Raw genomic sequence first — 17,661 nt, forward strand, 5'->3', positions numbered from 1 at the left:
TTCCTTTCCCCAAGAGAGACTGCATGAAACTCAGTAACTTTCATAGTGTTTATTTATTTTGAAATATAAAATGAAAGTATCCAAGTTCTGCAAATAGTGCAAAACTGAGCAATCATGCATTTTAATTTGACTCAGCATTGTTGAATTGAAATATTTAGACTTTGGGATTAAGAGAAGGTTGCACTTTTTCTAAAAATCCATCTCACTATTCATTACTCTCTCATTTTAAGCTTATAGACACATACATTATTTAATTCTTAAGAGTTAAGTTGATAGGCTGTCTGAGGGTAGATGTACAAACTGTAATATGAAACCAGAAGTAGAGAACAGAGGTACTTTGACTAACTTTTCAATGTAGGTTTTATGTTATAGACATTGTGTGAAAATAAAATTAGGTGAAGAATAATCTATGAGTGACACCTGCTTTATAGATTTTCAGTTTGATGACCAAACATCATTATAAAAATGGCAACCCACTCCAGTATTGCCTGGGAAATCCCATGGACAGAGGAGCCTGGCTGGCTACAGTTAATGGGGTCACAAGAGTCGGACATGACATAGCGACTAAACCACCACCACCATAACCTAATTTACCAGAACACTTAACCAAAGTATTTCACTGATGATCAAGTAAATTCTGAGGAAAGGTCAGTGGTATAACTACAAAGGCCAATCTATTTTAATTGCCTAAGGTTTAAAAAAAGCCCTCTTCTCAATTTACAGTGACTGAGGGAGTAATTTTCCTGCTTACACAGTGATAAATGGTTTGTATATCATGAATGCAACATAGTGGATAATCAGCAAAACTTTAAGATTAAATTAAATTAATCAACACTTTATAAAGTTCTTTCCATGAACATAGGTAACATATCCTATCAAGGCAAATGATTGCTTCTTTGATTATTGAAAAATACTAATAAGCTTTCACTTTCTTTTTTTTTTTTAATGTTTTATTGGAAAGAATTTAGGTAGAGATTTAAGCATAGTAAACTATATAACATATATGTGTATGACTGTGTCCTTTCACTGTTCACCTGAAACTATTGCTACTGCTAAGTCACTTCAGTCGTGTCCGACTCTGTGTGACCCCATAGACGGCAGCCCACCAGGCTCCCCCGTCCCTGGGATTCTCCAGGCAAGAGTACTGGAGTTGGGTGCCATTGCCTTCTCCTCCTGAAACTATTATAACATTGTTAATCAGCTATATCCCAATACAAAATAAAAAGTTAAAAAAATATGAGAATCACTGTTGTGCACCCAGAATTAATATAGCATTGTAAATCAATTATACTCTGAAAACAAACAAACAAGCAAATTCATAGGGAAAAAGATTCGATTTGTGGTTACTAGAGGAGTGGGGTGGAGGGGGTGTTGGGAGAGGGAAGAAAGCTAAGAGAGTAAATCCTAAGAGATCTCATCATGGGGAAAATTGTTTTTCTTTTGCATATATATAGAATGACAGATGCACACTAAACTTACTGGGGCTGTTATTTCATGATACATGCAAATCAAATCATTATGTTGCACAACTTAAACTTATACAGTGCTTTATGTTATATCTCAATAAAACTGGAAGGAAAAATGGATAATAAAATGTAACTACTTTAGGTTTGAAAATAAAGAAATATATAAAGTGTGTGTGTGTGTGCACTTTGTTGCTCAGTCATATCCGATTCTGCGACCCCATGAACTGTAGCCTCCCAGGCTCCTCTGTCCGTGGGGATTCTCCAGGGAAGAATACTGGAGTGGGTTGCCATTCCCTCCTCCAGGGGATCTTCCCACCGGAGGCATCAAACTCTGGTCTCCCACATTGCAGGTGGATTCTTTAACGTCTGAGTCATCAGGGAAGCCCCAAAATACTGGAGTGCATAGCCTATCCCTTCTCCAGGGGATCTTCCCAACCCAGGAATTGAACCAGGGCCTCCTGCATTGCAGGCGGATTCTTTACCAGCTGAGCTACCAGGGAAGCCCATAAAGTAATTGATACTAAAGATAAATAAATGAAATAAAGCTCTTCTTTTAAAAAGAAAAAAAATGAGGCTTAAATTTGATATTGGTATTTTTGAAGTACATATATATGAAATATATACCAAGTTCAAAACAGATTCAATATTTAGCTTTTGGCTTGATTTTGTAAATCATAGAATATTAAATGAGTGTGAGAATATGTTAAATGAATTCTCTAGGTCCCATCTTGACTTCTTTCTCTCTCCTTCCCAAGGCTTATTGATTCTTTAAAAAATATTTTAAATTAAAATGTTTAAAAGTAATGAAAATTTGAGGTTCTTTCTGGTTCTTTCATGTTATATCTTAATAGTAACATTAAAATCAAGATTTCAAACAACATTATTGTGTTTATAATTCTGGACTGTTTAGAAGTCAAGGTGACATAGAAGGAAGGACACTAGAATGCACATCAGACAAAATGATTGTAAACTTTGCTGAGCCACCAACTGGTTGCGTAAACAAGTCACTCTCAGAGCCTTAATTTTGTGTCAATACAATGGTTTGTAAGCTAGAGTGTGTAAATATGAGAGGTCTGCATTAGGAGTAGAATCCACAGTGAGGAACCATCCGTATTTCAGAAATCAGAGGAATTTCTGCTAGACACAGTGTGATGATATTGCATTTTAGGAAGACTGAGAAGGATTTTGGGCCACCTAATTCATGCGAGAGCTGTTTTCTGGGCAGTAAACTGAGTAAGCCCAAGCATGCCTCACTGACAGGCCCTCACTCAACAAGGCAAGGAGGCATGGGATGGTGATGAAGAGGAGAGTCTCTGGGGTTCTTGAGACTTCCAACATGTCTCTCTGCCACATAGAATTTACAGGCATCCTGAGGGATCTAGGTGGGACCATGAATACAGGGGGACTTCCAAGGTGGGGCTAGTGGTAAAGAACCCAACTGCCAGTGCAGGAGGCATAAGAGACTTGAGTTCAGTCCCTGGGTCAGGAAGATCCCCTGGAAGAGGGCATTGCAACCCACTCCAGTGTTCTTGCTTGGAGAATCCCATGGATAAAGGAGGCTGGTGGGCTACAGTCCACAGGGTCACAAAGAGTCAGACATGACTGAAGTGACTTAGCATGCACACATGAATATAGGAAAGAGTTTTGATCCTTAGTCCATTATTGGCATTGCACTTTCTGTGACATAATACTCCTGTTAGGAGCTCATCATTGAGTGTGGATCAGGCAGTGTAACAGGTAAGCTTAAGAACGTTCTTCAGAGCTATCCTGTTCCCTAATTGGAGACACATCAGTCCCAGGGACTCTCACTACCTCTCTCAGCTATACCACTTAATGTCCAGCCTCCCAGGTTTCTTGTATCCATCTCTTCACTTGAGATACTATGAGCTTGGACCAAAATGGGTTTTCTCAGCAACACTGAGAAATATTTAGTGAAATAATTCAGTGATATTTTGGTATGAATACTATGGAACCAACTTACATTTTCAATATACATGTTTCACATTTTCTATGGAAGAAAATGAATATTTGACTATGAATTATTCATATTTTTAAAGTCAGATATTCATATGATCAAATTTAACATGAGTTGCATTATTTCTGGATTGGCAAATTTCTTTGATACTTTATTTAATATTTGTCAGGAATCTACTCAGTGCAAGACAATAATTGCTTTATGATACTTATAATTATCTAATTGGTCTATGATATCAAAAGCAGAAAATACAGAAATTATGAAGTACAGAATTAGTTTTCCTACAAAGAATAAGAGAACCACAGGATATTCTGATATTCTGACACCTACAATTTCAGTTCAGTTCAGTTCAAATAAGTAGCTCAGTCATGTCCGACTCTTAGTGACCCCATGAATCCCAGCACCAACTCCTGGAGTCTACCCAAACCCATGTCCATCGAGTCGGTGATGCCATCCAACCATCTCATCCTCTGTCGTCCCCTTCTCCTCCTGCCCCCAATCCTACCCAGCATTAGGGTCTTTTCCAGTGAGTCAACTCTTCGCATGAGGTGGCCAAAGTATTGGAGTTTCAGCTTCAACATCAGTCCTTCCAATGAACACCTAGGACTGATATCCTTTAGGATGGACTGGTTGGATCTCCTTGCAGTCCAAGGGACTCTCAAGAGTCTTCTCCAACACCACAGTTCAGATAGATTCCCTATCTCCTCCTCTTTTGTTTGGTTTTGTGGGCATTTCTCATTTTCCTTTACTTGCTGAGTATTTCTCTGCCTTTTCATCTTGTTTAGATTGCTGTGTTAGGCGTGGCCCTTCTGTATTCTGGTAGTATGAAGTTCCTCTTTATTGTGGAGGTTCCTCACTGTGGTTGGGGTTGGACAGGTGGCTTGTCAAGGCTTCCTGATTGGGGGAGCTTGTGTCGGTGTTCTGGTGGGTGGAGCTGGATTTCTGCTCTCTAGAGTGCAATGGAGTGACCAGTATTAATTTTTGAGATGTCTATGGATTTGGTGTGCCTCTGGGCAGCCTGTATATTGATGCTCAGGGCTATGTTCCTGCGTTGCTGGAGAATTTGCATGGTATGTCTTGCTCTGGAACTTATTGGCTCTTGGGTGGAGCTTGGTTTCAGTGTATATGTGGAGGCTATTGGATGGTCTCTTATTAATTAATGTTTCCCCTGGCTTTCAGTCTTATTCTTGCAGTAGCCTCAAGACTTCTCCTTCCATACAGCATCAATAATAAAACTTTTAGGTTAATGGTGAAAAGATTCTCCACAGTGAGGGATACCCAGAAAGGTTCACTGAGTTACATGGAGAGATAAGGGGGGGGGGGGAGGTTGAGGTGACCAGGAGGGGAAGAGGGGAATTCAAATGTGGAGAGAGCAATCTAGCCAGTAAGCACTTCCCTCTGTGCTTTCCACAGTTTGGAACCCTCAGAGTGGTTCACAGAGATACATAGAGAAGGGGGAGGAAGGTAATAGAGGTGAGCATGAGTAGAAAGGGAGGAATCAAGAGAGGAGAGAGAGGTCTGGGCAGTATCCTGTTCCTGAAGTGTTCTCCGGTACCCAGATCACCCTCAGAGATTCACAGAATTGGGTTGAGAAGAGAAGGAGGAGGGTGGAAGATAGAGGTTCCCTGGGGGAGAAGAAAGAGCATCAATAGGGGGAGAGAGTAATCAGGCCAGTGATCACACACCTGAGTAAAAACGGGTTCTAAAGATTGGGTTCTTAAATGTAGAAAATTGATATCAAATATGTAAAACAAAGATTAAAAATCTAGAGTAGAGGTTAGACTCTTATAAAACTTACAATATAAAAAAAAGAAAAAAGGAAACAGTGTAAAAAGAAAAAAACAGTAAAACAGTAAAAAAAGAAACAGTAAAAAAAGTAAAACAGGAAAAAAACAGTAAAAAAAGAAAACACAAAAGGTATAAGATATATGTATGCAGTTTGCTTCAAAAATAGGGTTGTTTTTTTTTTTGCAAGTTAATAGTGGGTTATGAAAATGAAAGTTAAAGGTGTAATAGAGGACTTGAAGAAAAAGGAAAGAAGAGAAAAAAAATTTTTAATTTAAAAAAAATTAAAAAAAATAATAATAATAGTAAAAATATATATATCCCGGACTTTCTCTGGAGCTGTTGTGAGCAACGTGGGGTCTGCTCAGTTTCAGATAGATCCTTGTTCCTGCTTATACTTTTCAAGATCTATAGGTCCTTTTCAATGCAGTCGGTATTAACTACAGGGATTTTAATCTGTTGGCCTGTCACTTCCAAAGCGCTTCCCTCTGTTTGTTTGGCTTCTGTTTGGAGATCTCTTCAGTATCTAATTTCCGCCCTGCAACAAAGGGGTGGAGGTGGTCTCTTTAGGTTCGCTTGTTCAATCGTGCTGTGGGGAGGAAGGAACACTGCAAACCTGGCGTGTGTGTGGTGAGCTCGCAGTGTCTCGGCCGCACTGGGTTCGCCCCCGCTCACGGCGTGTGTGCTTTCCCCGTCTACCCTGCTCAGGCTTCAGGTTACTCAGCCGGGGAGTGGGCCGGGGAGTGGGCCCTGAGATGCGTGCACTTCCCAGGTCTAAGCCGCTCAGGTTCAGGCTCCCGGTTACTCCACAAAGGCGCAGACTCGGTTTCGCCCACTGCTTGTGGCGTTCCCGGTCGGAGCTGCTCAGGCGGCCAGGAGTTTGGCGAGCGCGCTCTCCCCTGTTGGGGCGGTGCGGCTTATCACCTCCCTGGTCCCCGCCTCGGTTTACGGGCGCGCCCGGCTCCGGTGTGCTTTGTGTCGGTTCTGGGGAGCTGGTCTCTGGCTGCGACCCTCCCGGCGGCTGTCGACCCTCCGGGATCTCAGGCAGTCTTTGCTTAGAAACTGGGAGCCTGTTTGCAGTTTGGTAGGGGGTGCCCTCTCTGGGGCCGAGTTTGCCCCTTTCCAGCTCTGGGTGGCCCCGCCTGCCCGCTGTGTCCGGCGGGGGATGGGGCGGTCCGCAGCCGGCTAGCTCTGCTCAGGTATCGCTCAGTCCTTTGTTCTGTGAGCGGGCCGGCAGTGCCTTAGAGTTGGGCTTTTCGCGGGATAGTTCTCTCTCTCTGGCTGTCCCACAGTTTAGGTTACTATCTCACGTTAGCTCCCTCAGATTGCCCTCAGGGCACTCGGGCCCGGTCCTTACCCTAGGCAGTGCCGCCCGCTCCTCTCCGTTCAGCCCCCACTTGCTGGTGGCGGATGATGCGAGCGTCTGGGGTTCTTTGCTGGGAGTTGCTTTAGGCACGTAATCTGTGGGTTTTATTTATTTTTTCCTCCCAGTTACGTTGCCCTCCGAGATAAGAAATCTTCCCCCACACCCGCCGGTGAGAGGGTTTCCTGGTGCTTGGAAATTTCTCCTCTTTTACGACTCCCTCCCCGGGACGGGTCTCCGTCCGTAACTCTTTTGTCTCTCTTTTTATCTTTTATAATTTCTCCTACCTCTTTTGAAGATAATGCGCAGTTTTTGTGGAAGCCTGACGTCCTCTGCCAGCCTTCAGAAGTAGTTAAACACCACAGTTCAAAAGCATCAATTCTGCGGCGCTCAGCTTTCTTCACCGTCCAACTCTCACATCCATACATGACTACTGGAAAAACCATAGCCTTGACTAGACGGACCTTTGTTGGCAAAGTAATGTCTCTGCTTTTAAATATGCTATCTAGGTTGGTCATAACCTTCCTTCCAAGGAGTAAGCGTCTTTTAATTTCATGGCTGCAATCACCATCAGCAGTGATTTTGGAGCCCCCCAAAATAAAGTCTGATACTGTTTCCACTGTTTCCCCATCTAATTCCCATGAAGTGATGGGACCAGATGCTATGATCTTAGTTTTCTGAACGTTGAGCTTTAAGCCAACTTTTTCACTCTCCTCTTTCACTTTCATCAAGAGGCCCTTTAGTTCTTCCCTTTCTGCCATAAGGGTGGTGTCATCCGCATATCTGAGGTTATTGATATTTCTCCAGGCAATCTTGATTCCAGCTTGTGATTCTTCCAGCCCAGCATTTCTCATGATGTACTCTGCATATAAGTTAAATAAGCAGGGTGACAATATACAGCCTTGACATACTCCTTTTCCTATTTGGAACCAGTGTGTTGTTCCATGTCCAGTTCTAACTGTTGCTTCCTGACCTACATACAGGTTTCTCAAGAGACAGGTCAGATGGTCTGGTATTCCCATCTCTTTCAGAATTTTCCACAGTTTATTGTGATCCACACAGTCAAAGGCTTTGGCATAGTCAATAAAGCAGAAATAGATGTTTTTCTGGAACTCTCTTGCTTTTTCGATGATCCAGTGGATGTTGGCAATTTGACTTCTGGTTTCTCTGCCTTTCTAAAACCAGCTTGAACACCTGGAAGTTCACGGTTCACGTATTCTATTAGCTAGTACCTAGAGGAGTATTTAAACCTATGCAAGTTGGTGGCATTTTATTTGGCAGCATAACCACAGATCAAGTTGTTCCTTTAATCCTTCTGGTTCAAGAGGCAGAATATGATTTTAACTGTCACTTATTACTGCAGGAGACAGGAATCAAGACCATCCCCATGGAAAAGAAATGCAAAAAAGCAAAATGGCTGTCTGAGGAGGCCTTACAAATAGCTGGGGAAAGAAGAGAAGTGTAAAGCAAAGGAGAAAAGGAAAGATATTCCCATCTGAAAGCAGAGTTCCAAAGAATAGCAAGGAGAGATAAGAAAGCCTTCCTCAGAGATCAATGAAAAGAAATAGAGGAAAACAACAGAATGGGAAAGGCTAGAGATCTCTTCAAGAAAATTAGAGATACCAAGAGAACATTTCATGCAAAGATGGGCTCAATAAAGGACAGAAGTGGTATGGACCTAACAGAAGCAGAAGATATTAAGAAGAGGTGGCAAGAATACACAGAAGAACTCTACAAAAAAGATCTTCACGACCCAGATAATCATGATGGTGTGATCACTCACCTAGAGCCAGACATCCTGGAATGTGAAGTCAAGTGGGCCTTAGGAAGCATCACTACGAACAAAGTTAGTGGAGGTGATGGAATTCCAGTTGAGCTATTTCAAATCCTGAAAGATGATGCTGTGAAAGTGCTGCACTCGATATGCCAGCAAATCTGGAAAACGCAGCAGTGGCCACAGGACTGGAAAAGGTCAGTTTTCATTCCAATCCCAAAGAAAGGGAATGACAAAGAATGCTCAAACTACCGCACAATTGCACTCATCTCACACGCTAGTAAAGTAATGCTCAAAATTCTCCAAGCCAGGCTTCAGCAATATGTGAACCGTGAACTTCCAGATATTCAAGCTGGTTTTAGAAAAGGCAGAGGAACCGGAGATCAAATTGCCAACATCCGCTGGATCATCGACAAAGAAAGAGAGTTCCATAAAAACATCTACTTCTGCTTTATTGCCTATGCCAAAACCTTTGACTGTGTGGATCACAACAAACTGTGGAAAATTCTTAAAGAGATGGGAATGCCAGACCACCTGACCTGCCTCCTGAGAAATCTGTATGCAGGTCAGAAAGCAACAGTTAGAACTGGACATGGAACAACAGACTGATTCCAAATCCGGAAAGGAGTCCATCAAGGCTGTATTTTGTCACCCTGCTTATTTAACTTATATGCAGGGTACATCATGAGAAATGCCAGGCTGGATGAAGCACAAGCTGGAATCAAGATGGCTGAGAGAAATATCAATAACCTCAGATATGCAGATGACACCACCCTTATGGCAGAAATAGAAGAAGAACTAAAGAGCTTCTTGATGGAAGTGAAAGCCAAAAGTTGGCTTAGAACTCAACATTCAGAAAACTAAGATCATGGCATCTGGTCCCATCACTTCATGGCAAATAGATGGGGAAACTTGGAAACAGTGACAGACTTTATTTTTTTGGGTTCCAAAATCACTGCAGATGGTGACTGCAGCCATGAAATTAAAAGACCCTTGCTTCTTGGAAGAAAAGTTATGACCAACCTAAATGGCATATTAAAAAGCAGAGACATTACTTTGCCAACAAAGGTCCATCTAGTCAAAGCTATGGTTTTTCCAGTAGTCATGTATGGATGTTGAGAGGGTCAAAGAATTGATACTTTTGAACTGTGGTGTTGGAGAAGACTCTTGAGTGTCCCTTGGACTGCAAGGAGATCTAACCAGTCCATCTTAAAGGAAATCAGTCTTGAATATTCATTGGAAGGACTGATGCTAAAGCTCCAATACTTTGGCCACCTGATGCGAAGAACTGACTCATTGGAAAAGACCCTGATACTTGGAAAGATTGAAGGCGAGAGAAGAAGAGGATGACAGTGGATGAGATGGTTGGATGGCATCACCGACTCAATGGACATGAGTTTGAGTAAACTCCTGGAGTTGGTGATGGACAGGGAGGCCTGGCATGCTGCAGTCCATGGGGTCGCAGAGTCGGACATGACTGAGCAACTGAACTGACTGAACTGAAACATATTCCAGGCATTCTTATTAGCAGGGCTCAATCTACTGCTCAAATGTCTTAGTCCTCCTTACTGGACAAAGCTCAAGTGGGCAGTGACAACTTAGAAGGCATGTGCTTTACCTGAGAGCCGAGTGAAGCGCTGTGCTCATGGTTAAACCTGTGAAGTTTCCATGTAAAATGGGTGCCACTGCTTTTATAGTAATTCCCATGTGTATTTTCATGGAATGCTGACAGTGAGTATATATTACTTTATCAGTAATTCTGGGATTATCTGAAAAATAGCATATTATTCTTATGACAGGTTTATGTTAATAATTTTGATTAGCATAAAGCAAAAATAATTCAATAACTCATATAAAGTTAACAGATTCTTGTTTCCCCTGTGACTAATTTTCTGGTCTTGTGAAGATCTATACATTTCTGTGGCTGAATAACTGTGTGGAAAGTTTGTATTTGGGTTTCCAGGATGTTAGATTAAGGTGGGTGTCATAAGTGTGACAGTTTTCTATTCAAAGTGTGATCCAGGGACCAATTGCATTGGCATCACTTGGGAGCTTATTAGAAAAGCAGAATCTCAGGCCTAATGCTAGGCCTGTTAATTAGAGTTCATTTTATCAAGATGTCTAGGTGATTTGTAAGCACATTCAAGTTTAAGAAGTACTAGTTGCGCTTTTGTGGCTCTAGGTCATGCCTTTCCTGAACCTCTGCTTTTAGCAACCCTCTATTTTATACTCTTCTAGAATCTGTAGGCCATCAGCTAGCCATTTCATTTGGATGTTTTAAAAATTCTAAAACCCGTGACTTTGTGTGCCCTAAGCTGTCTTAATTTTGTCAGAGAAGGGAAACTTTTTTTCCTTAGCATTCCCCATATTTTTCATCTCTTTTTACTTGATGATTTTTGTTTTTGGAGAAAAACAAAGAGCGTCACTTCTAGGTTCCAGGGGACATATTCTCTCTCTGATCAACTTGAAAACTTTTTCTCATGGCATCTCTCAATAATATTGATGTACTGAGGTTCTGTTTCCTGCTGAATTCAATCAGAGAGATGAGTTGCCACTAATTTCAATATTGCATATTTTTAGGTAACTTTAGAGTAAAATAAAACCACCAAAAAGACTACTTGATAACTTACTCTGCTGCGTTCAACTTTTTGTTTTAACTTTTCATATTATAGACATCTTGGGCCTCAGAAATGTCATCTTTCTCAACAAAAGCTATATTTTCTGTGTCTTAGTAATAAACATTCTGTTATTTTGTTCTAGAACTCTAAACTAATTAAGGGAAGATCTTTATTGGACATTTTCTGCTCTTGTTCTCTTAGCTTTTGTTTTCTTTTTATCCATCTTTGTTATAAGAGGAAAAAACCCTCATGCTACATGTTGCCATTATGAAATTTAGGTATTTGTGCGTATGTTATTTTTGTATATGTATCAGAAATTACATTTAGAAATATTATCTGTAAATAACCCTTAAACATTTTTAGTGGGCAAGTGCCGGCAACATTATGGTTTGTTTCATAAGACCTCTCTTCACTTTGAAACCATATCCTCTGTTTCTTTCTTTTCTCTAAAAACCACACAGGATAATGAAGAAATAAAGTAAGAGAAGTCCGCTGAAATATATATACAAGCTCTGAGCAATTGTAAATGTCATTTATTGAATAATGTATAGAATTTCATGGCATAAGGGGAAGGATTCTCTGAAAGTAACCTCAAGAACTCATACTCGGTTACTGAACCCCTGGACTACCTGGAACCAGGAATAACCCTTTACCCAGTGGGAAAAGTCACACTTGAACTCAGCTTCCTGTAAGACTGATGAAATTGTTTTAGTGTCTTGCAGGAACTACAGCTTTCTATGGTCTCTACTGTCCTCAGGTGCTGGGCAGCTGTTTTCACAGTTACTTCCTCTAAATAGATGACATGCAACCCAGACTGCCTGACATTTAAGTTGTGTGCTTATCTCTTCCCAGTATGGTTGCTGTCATGCTTGCCCTGTAAGAAATGAGAGCAACATGGCAGTGGGGACTCTGCCCTGGAGTACTAGATCGAGTGTCCATGAGATGGTCAAGGGCCCTATGTACGTCTTCATGGGAAAAATGGGAAAATCAAAGGACTTGTGACTTTTCTTATTGTTGACCCCTTAAGTTTCCTCAATAAAGCTTATTCTTAAGTATGATCATGTAAAATTCACCCAGAGTTCTGCTGAACCTCAGGGGACCTATCTTGCATAGCTCATTTATTGGTGATAATCAAAGCTTTGTTCTGCATACCCTGCTTTGGGAGAGTCCCTGGTGGCTCAGATGGAAAAGAATCTGCCTGCAATGTGGGAGACCTGGGTTCCATCCCTGTGTTGGGAAGATCCTCTGGAGAAGGGAATGGTTACCCACTCTACTATTCTAGCCTGGATAACAGCAACAATAACACACTAAAATAAAGCATCCTTCCCTGGGGGCTCAGTCAGTAAAGAGTCTGCCTGCAATGGAGGAGACCACCTGCAGTGCAGGAAACCTGGGTTTGATCCCTGGGAAATCTCATGGATGGAGGAGCCTGGTGGGCTATGATCCATGGGGTCACAAAAATTGGGCACAACTTAGCGACTAATCTACCACAGAAAAAGTAGAAGCCCTTAAAAGAACTCCATCACCTGTCCCATTATCTGTCCATATTATTCTAGTTTCCCTCTGTTACAGTACAGGGGCAATTATTTTTCCTAAGGCTAACTCCTCCTCTGGTGCTTTTATTTTACCCACTCCCACCTTCTAAGGTACCTGAAGTTATGAATTATCTTTTATTTTAATACTCAAGGCTTCCCTGGTTGCTCAGCTGGTAAAGAATCTGCCTGTAATGTGGGAGACCTGGGTTCGATCCCTGGGTTGGGAGGATCCCCTGGAGAAGGGAAAGGCTACCCACTCCAGTATTCTGGCCTGGAGAATCCCATGGACTATACAGTCCATGGGGTCGCAGAGAATCAGACACAACTGAGTGACTTTCACTTTCACTTTCTTCAGTTGGAGCTGTTTGAGACAGGATCAAATGTCTCCCAATGAAGAGAAAGAAAAAGAGGAAAGGAGGGAGAGAGAAGAAATTTTTCAGTTAATTTCTTCATTCCCTTCTAGATTCTGTCCTATTTCCTCTGTTCAAATTTTTGAAAAATTGTTTCTGTGTACTGATTCTATTTCTTTCCCCCTGGCCATTTCTAAATCTTTTCCAATCCAACTTCTGCCTACATTGCTCTGTCTTCAGGATTTCTTAACCTTGGCACCATTGGCATGTTAGGCCAGTATTTTATGTTTGCAATACAGTCCTACACATTTTAGGATGTTTAGAAGCATCTCTGGTCTTTATTCACTAGATGCCAGTAACAGCCCTCTCTCTGCAGCTGTAACAACCAAAAATGTCCTCAGACATTACCAAATGACCCCTTTGAAGCAAAATTGAGAATCATTGCTCTATTCCCATGGCTCCTGTTGAGTTACCATTGACTTTCATGATATTAAATCTCATTTTTTATCTGACTGATAGCTCAGTAGCATCTGACATTGTTAGCCTCTCCTGTCGTGTTTTTCTCTTGCCTCTGTTGACCAAAGTCTCTTGATTTTCCTTTTACCTCTCAGATTGTTCTTTTTTTATTTCCTTTCTTTCTCTCTTTCACTCTTTCTTTCTTTCCTTCTCTCTCCCTCTCTTTTCTCCTCCAAACCTCTTCTTTTTCTCTTTAAATCTTTTTAGGTTTATCCTCTGTCAATTGACAATTAAATGTTGGCCTTGTCTTCTTACTCTGCTGTTTTTCTGGGGACTCTCATCCCCATCCAGAGCTTTAATTTTCACCTTTAGACTTCTGCTTCAAGCTATGATGAACAGGCTTCAGTGTGGTTAACAGGTCAATCCTCCCACCACCAGAAATAACAAAAATCTGGACATAATAGTTTATCCATAGCTCATGAGTCTTTATCTGTACATAATACCCTTCTCTTTTAGGGGAAAAAAAATCTGCTTCTGGCTCTACCTTTTGAAGTAGAAAATTAGTTCTTAGAATAATACAAAGCAGACTTCTTCAGGGAGCCTTCCTTGATTTTCCTGACCAGCTCCAACTCCCCATTATGGAGGCCTTTACTAGCCTCCGTATATCCCTTTATTAATGAATAATACAGAAGCAATTTTACATTTACTTGTGTGATTAGTGAGGCCATTGAGTAGAGTTGAGTGTTTAAAAGCAAGGATTTAAAAATAAATAAGCAAATAAATAAAAAGCAAGTATTTTCAAGCCAAGACTGCCTGGCTTGGAATCTTAGGTCTTAAATTCTTGGTGCCTCAATTTCCTTAACATGGGGATAGTAATACAACCTATTTTAAGGGTTGTTGTGAGCCTTAAATGATTTAGTGTACACATAATGCTTAGAACATGGCTTGGAGCATAGTAAGCTCTATCACCTATAATTTTTGGAATTTAATTTTCATCTGCCTCTCCTACATTTTGCTCATGATTTTTTCCTCAGTGTCAGCACAGTTCATGAGACATTGCAGGCATGCAGTAACTGTCAAATTCATGTATAAATAAAAGTGTTTGGAAAAAAGAAATGCTATATACATGCAAAGCACATTTGTATAAGTGAAAAAGTAGAGAATCTGCATTGTGTTTTTAAAAATGATTCTACTATTAGATTATTTAAATAGTCATTCACTGTTTTTATTTGTACAACCTATGCAAGAAGGGAAATAGGTGATTTTTTTTTTAATTCTAGAATTCGAACAATATTTTTATGCTGGCTGAGTTCATTATAACAGAATCAGTGAAGTCAGAGACTTTCAGTTAAAATATTACTCAAATATTTCATAAGTGAAGAATATAGTCAAATTCAAATTTCTATATTAAATACATAAGTAGTAGACATAATTTTTCATAACAAACCATGGAAACAAACATTTTAGTCTCGGAGCTTAAGGATTACACAACAGAGTCATTTTAGGTTTCAAAATATCACACGTATCTTGTAAACAACCTGTCAAGGACTTGAGATTTTGATGACAAGATACCAAATAAATATAAATCTGACAAGCAAACATGGCTGTCAAGCAAGCATATGAGATTATACCTTTGGTTTGGAGGTTGCTGGATTCTTTGACTCATTATGAATTATTGGACATTAATAGTTGAGAAATACCTGTGCCACATGAGCAGCAATAATTCAATGCAAACAAATCTAAACTTAAGAAGGGATATTCCTAAAGTAGTATATTGTCATTTGTATTAGCTCAGGCTGTCATAACAAATAACTACAGACTGGGTGGCTTACACAACAGAAATATATTTCTCACAGTTCTGGAGGCCGGGAAGTCTAAGATCAAGGTGCCGACTGATTTTATTCCTGGTGAGGGCTCTTTTCTTTGTTTGCAGACAGCTGTCTTCTCACTGTGTCATCACATGGTAGAGGCAGAGAGCTCTGGGGTCTCTTCCTCTTCTTATAAGAGCACCAGCCCTATCAGATTAGAGCTCTACCCTTATGACCTCATTTAACCTTTATCACTCCTCACAGGGTCTGTCTCTAAATAAAGTCACACTGGGTGTTGAGCCTTCAACATATGAATTTTTGAGAGAACACCAACATCCAGTTCATAGCACCATTAAAAAGGAGGAGAAGATATTTTTTTGGGGTGAGTATACCAAAAACTTTCAGAAGAGGCTTTTAAGATTGGTTTTAAAAGGATTTGGACTTGCGGAGTGGGGAGGAAAATTATGCCATGATCTGAATAGTATATGTGGAAAGCAGGAGGGATGTAGGATCTATGCAGGGCTAATGAGGATTTCAGAATATAGTCAAATTCTGATTGGTTTCATAGTATGTGAGGAGAAAATGACTGAATTTTAGGTCATTGAGAAATTTGAATGATGTGTTATGGAGTTGTACTGTATTACGTGAGCAGCAGGAACCCACAGTTTTAAAAAAGCACTGTTAAGATCAGAGCTGCTCTCAAAGAAGATTAATCTGATAGAAATGTCAAGGGGCTGAAATTGGCAGTTTAGTAGTGGTCTGGTTAGAAGTTATATTAATAGTCAGGAAAGAGGTAATGAGAGCCTGAGCTATAATAGTGGTAGCAGGTATTTACTCATGAGTCAAACACTGACCTTTCTCATAGGCCAATGCTCTAATGGAAAACATACAAATAAACTAGTGATTACAATATAATAGGATAAAAGCTGTAATAAGATTCAATTGACTAGAAATATATAACAATAACATTACACTTGTATATGCCTATAAAATATACTCAATATTTACATAGCAAAAGTGGATAGAACTATAGGAAGAAACTGGTAAATTTACAATCACAATGGAATATTTCAACATGTATCACAAAATTGTTGATAGGTTAAGCAGATAAAATATTAGAAAACATACAGAAGAAAAAATACAAACAACATTTGAATGATGGAAGTAATTATATCGATGTTGGCTCATATCAGAGAAAAATATAGCCTCAGAGAATAATATATTCAGCAACTAGAGAATTTATATAAATGCTGTTTCTCCTTTTCCCTTTCCCAAATTCTCTTTTATAGTCCCTATTTCCCAACTTTTCAAAAGAAATATCTCTTATTCATCCCAAATCTTCCAGGATGCATCACCCGGGATAAGCAATCTTCAGAGGAACAATCAGAGTATTGGTATTGGATAAGGCTCTTAGAAACCTTTCATAGGCCATTGTCTTTTCCTGTCTTGTGTGCATGTCTAGTAAGGGTGAGGCATGGCATTCGTAAAGGGGTAGTTTCACCCTTTGGGGGATGTTCCAAATTCAAAAGCATGGGACAGTTGCAGTGGTGAACTGTGGTTGTTTGATTACCTTACTCGTTCATGCTCTCATTATTACCAAATAATGAGTTACTCCTGAGGGAGTCATAGCAGAGCAACACACTCACTGGGGTAGGTGAGAAAGGGGGGCAGGGAGGACCTGGTGGAGCTGGCCTTGGTGCTGAGCCGCCATGCCATAGCTATAGCCTGGCCAGTCAAAGGATTGGGGCCTCTTAAGACTTGCCCTGGCAAGAAGCACCTCCTGAGAAAGAAACTGGGAGAAAATGATAGATGTGGCTTAACCAATAACTGCCTATAATGATGAAACAAAAAGTAGCTTTTCTAAACTATCAGTAATAAAATGTATCAACTATATTGAGGAAAACACTTAGCTATTTTCCCGTGGAAAATGATATAAAAATGAATTGTCATTTGAAGAGATGATTAAAAGTATTGAGCCAATAAGTGTAGAAAAATTGTTATACAGATATGAATTAATATTGTTATTAAATTCTTATACTTTTCTAAGTTACATGATGTTTGCAGAATTTATCCTTTTGAAATGTATCAGTTCAGTTCAGTTCAGTTCAGTCGCTCAGTCGTGTCCGACTCTTTGCGACCCCATGAATTGCAGCACGCCAGGCCTCTCTGTCCATCACCAACTCCTGGAGTCTACCCAAACCCATGTCCATCGAGTCAGTGATGCCATCCAACCATCTCATCCTCTGTCATCCCCTTCTCCTCCTGCCCCCAATCCTACCCAGCATTAGTGTCTTTTCCAATGAGTCCACTCTTCGCATGAGGTGGCCAAAGTATTGGAGTTTCGGCTTCAACATCAGTCCTTCCAATGAACGCTCAGGATTGATCTCCTTTAGGATGGATTGATTGGATCTCCTTGCAGTCCAAGGGACTCTCAAGAGTCTTCTCCAACACCACAGTTCAAAAGCATCAATTCTGCGGCCCTCAGCTTTCTTCACCGTCCAACTCTCACATCCATACATGACCACTGGAAA

At 40.5% G+C, this 17,661-nt stretch overlaps 1 protein-coding gene across 2 annotated transcripts in view; it reads left to right on the plus strand.

Moving 5' to 3' along the window:
* The first annotated feature begins 15,420 nt into the window (after positions 1–15,420).
* Positions 15,421–17,661, plus strand: part of FRRS1 (ferric chelate reductase 1) — a 72,187-nt gene continuing 69,946 nt past the window's right edge. Inside the window, exon 1 of one of the 2 annotated variants that reach the window (XM_081493255.1) lies at positions 15,421–15,512. The gene's annotated coding sequence lies outside the window, so the exon portion shown is untranslated. The remainder of the gene's footprint in view (positions 15,513–17,661) is intronic. The other variant, XM_081493254.1, reaches the window with a different exon arrangement.

The sequence above is a fragment of the Giraffa tippelskirchi genome, chromosome 5, assembly GCF_054371585.1.
Source record: "Giraffa tippelskirchi isolate mGirTip1 chromosome 5, T2T-mGirTip1v1.2.pri, whole genome shotgun sequence".
Classification (NCBI taxonomy): domain Eukaryota; kingdom Metazoa; phylum Chordata; class Mammalia; order Artiodactyla; family Giraffidae; genus Giraffa; species Giraffa tippelskirchi.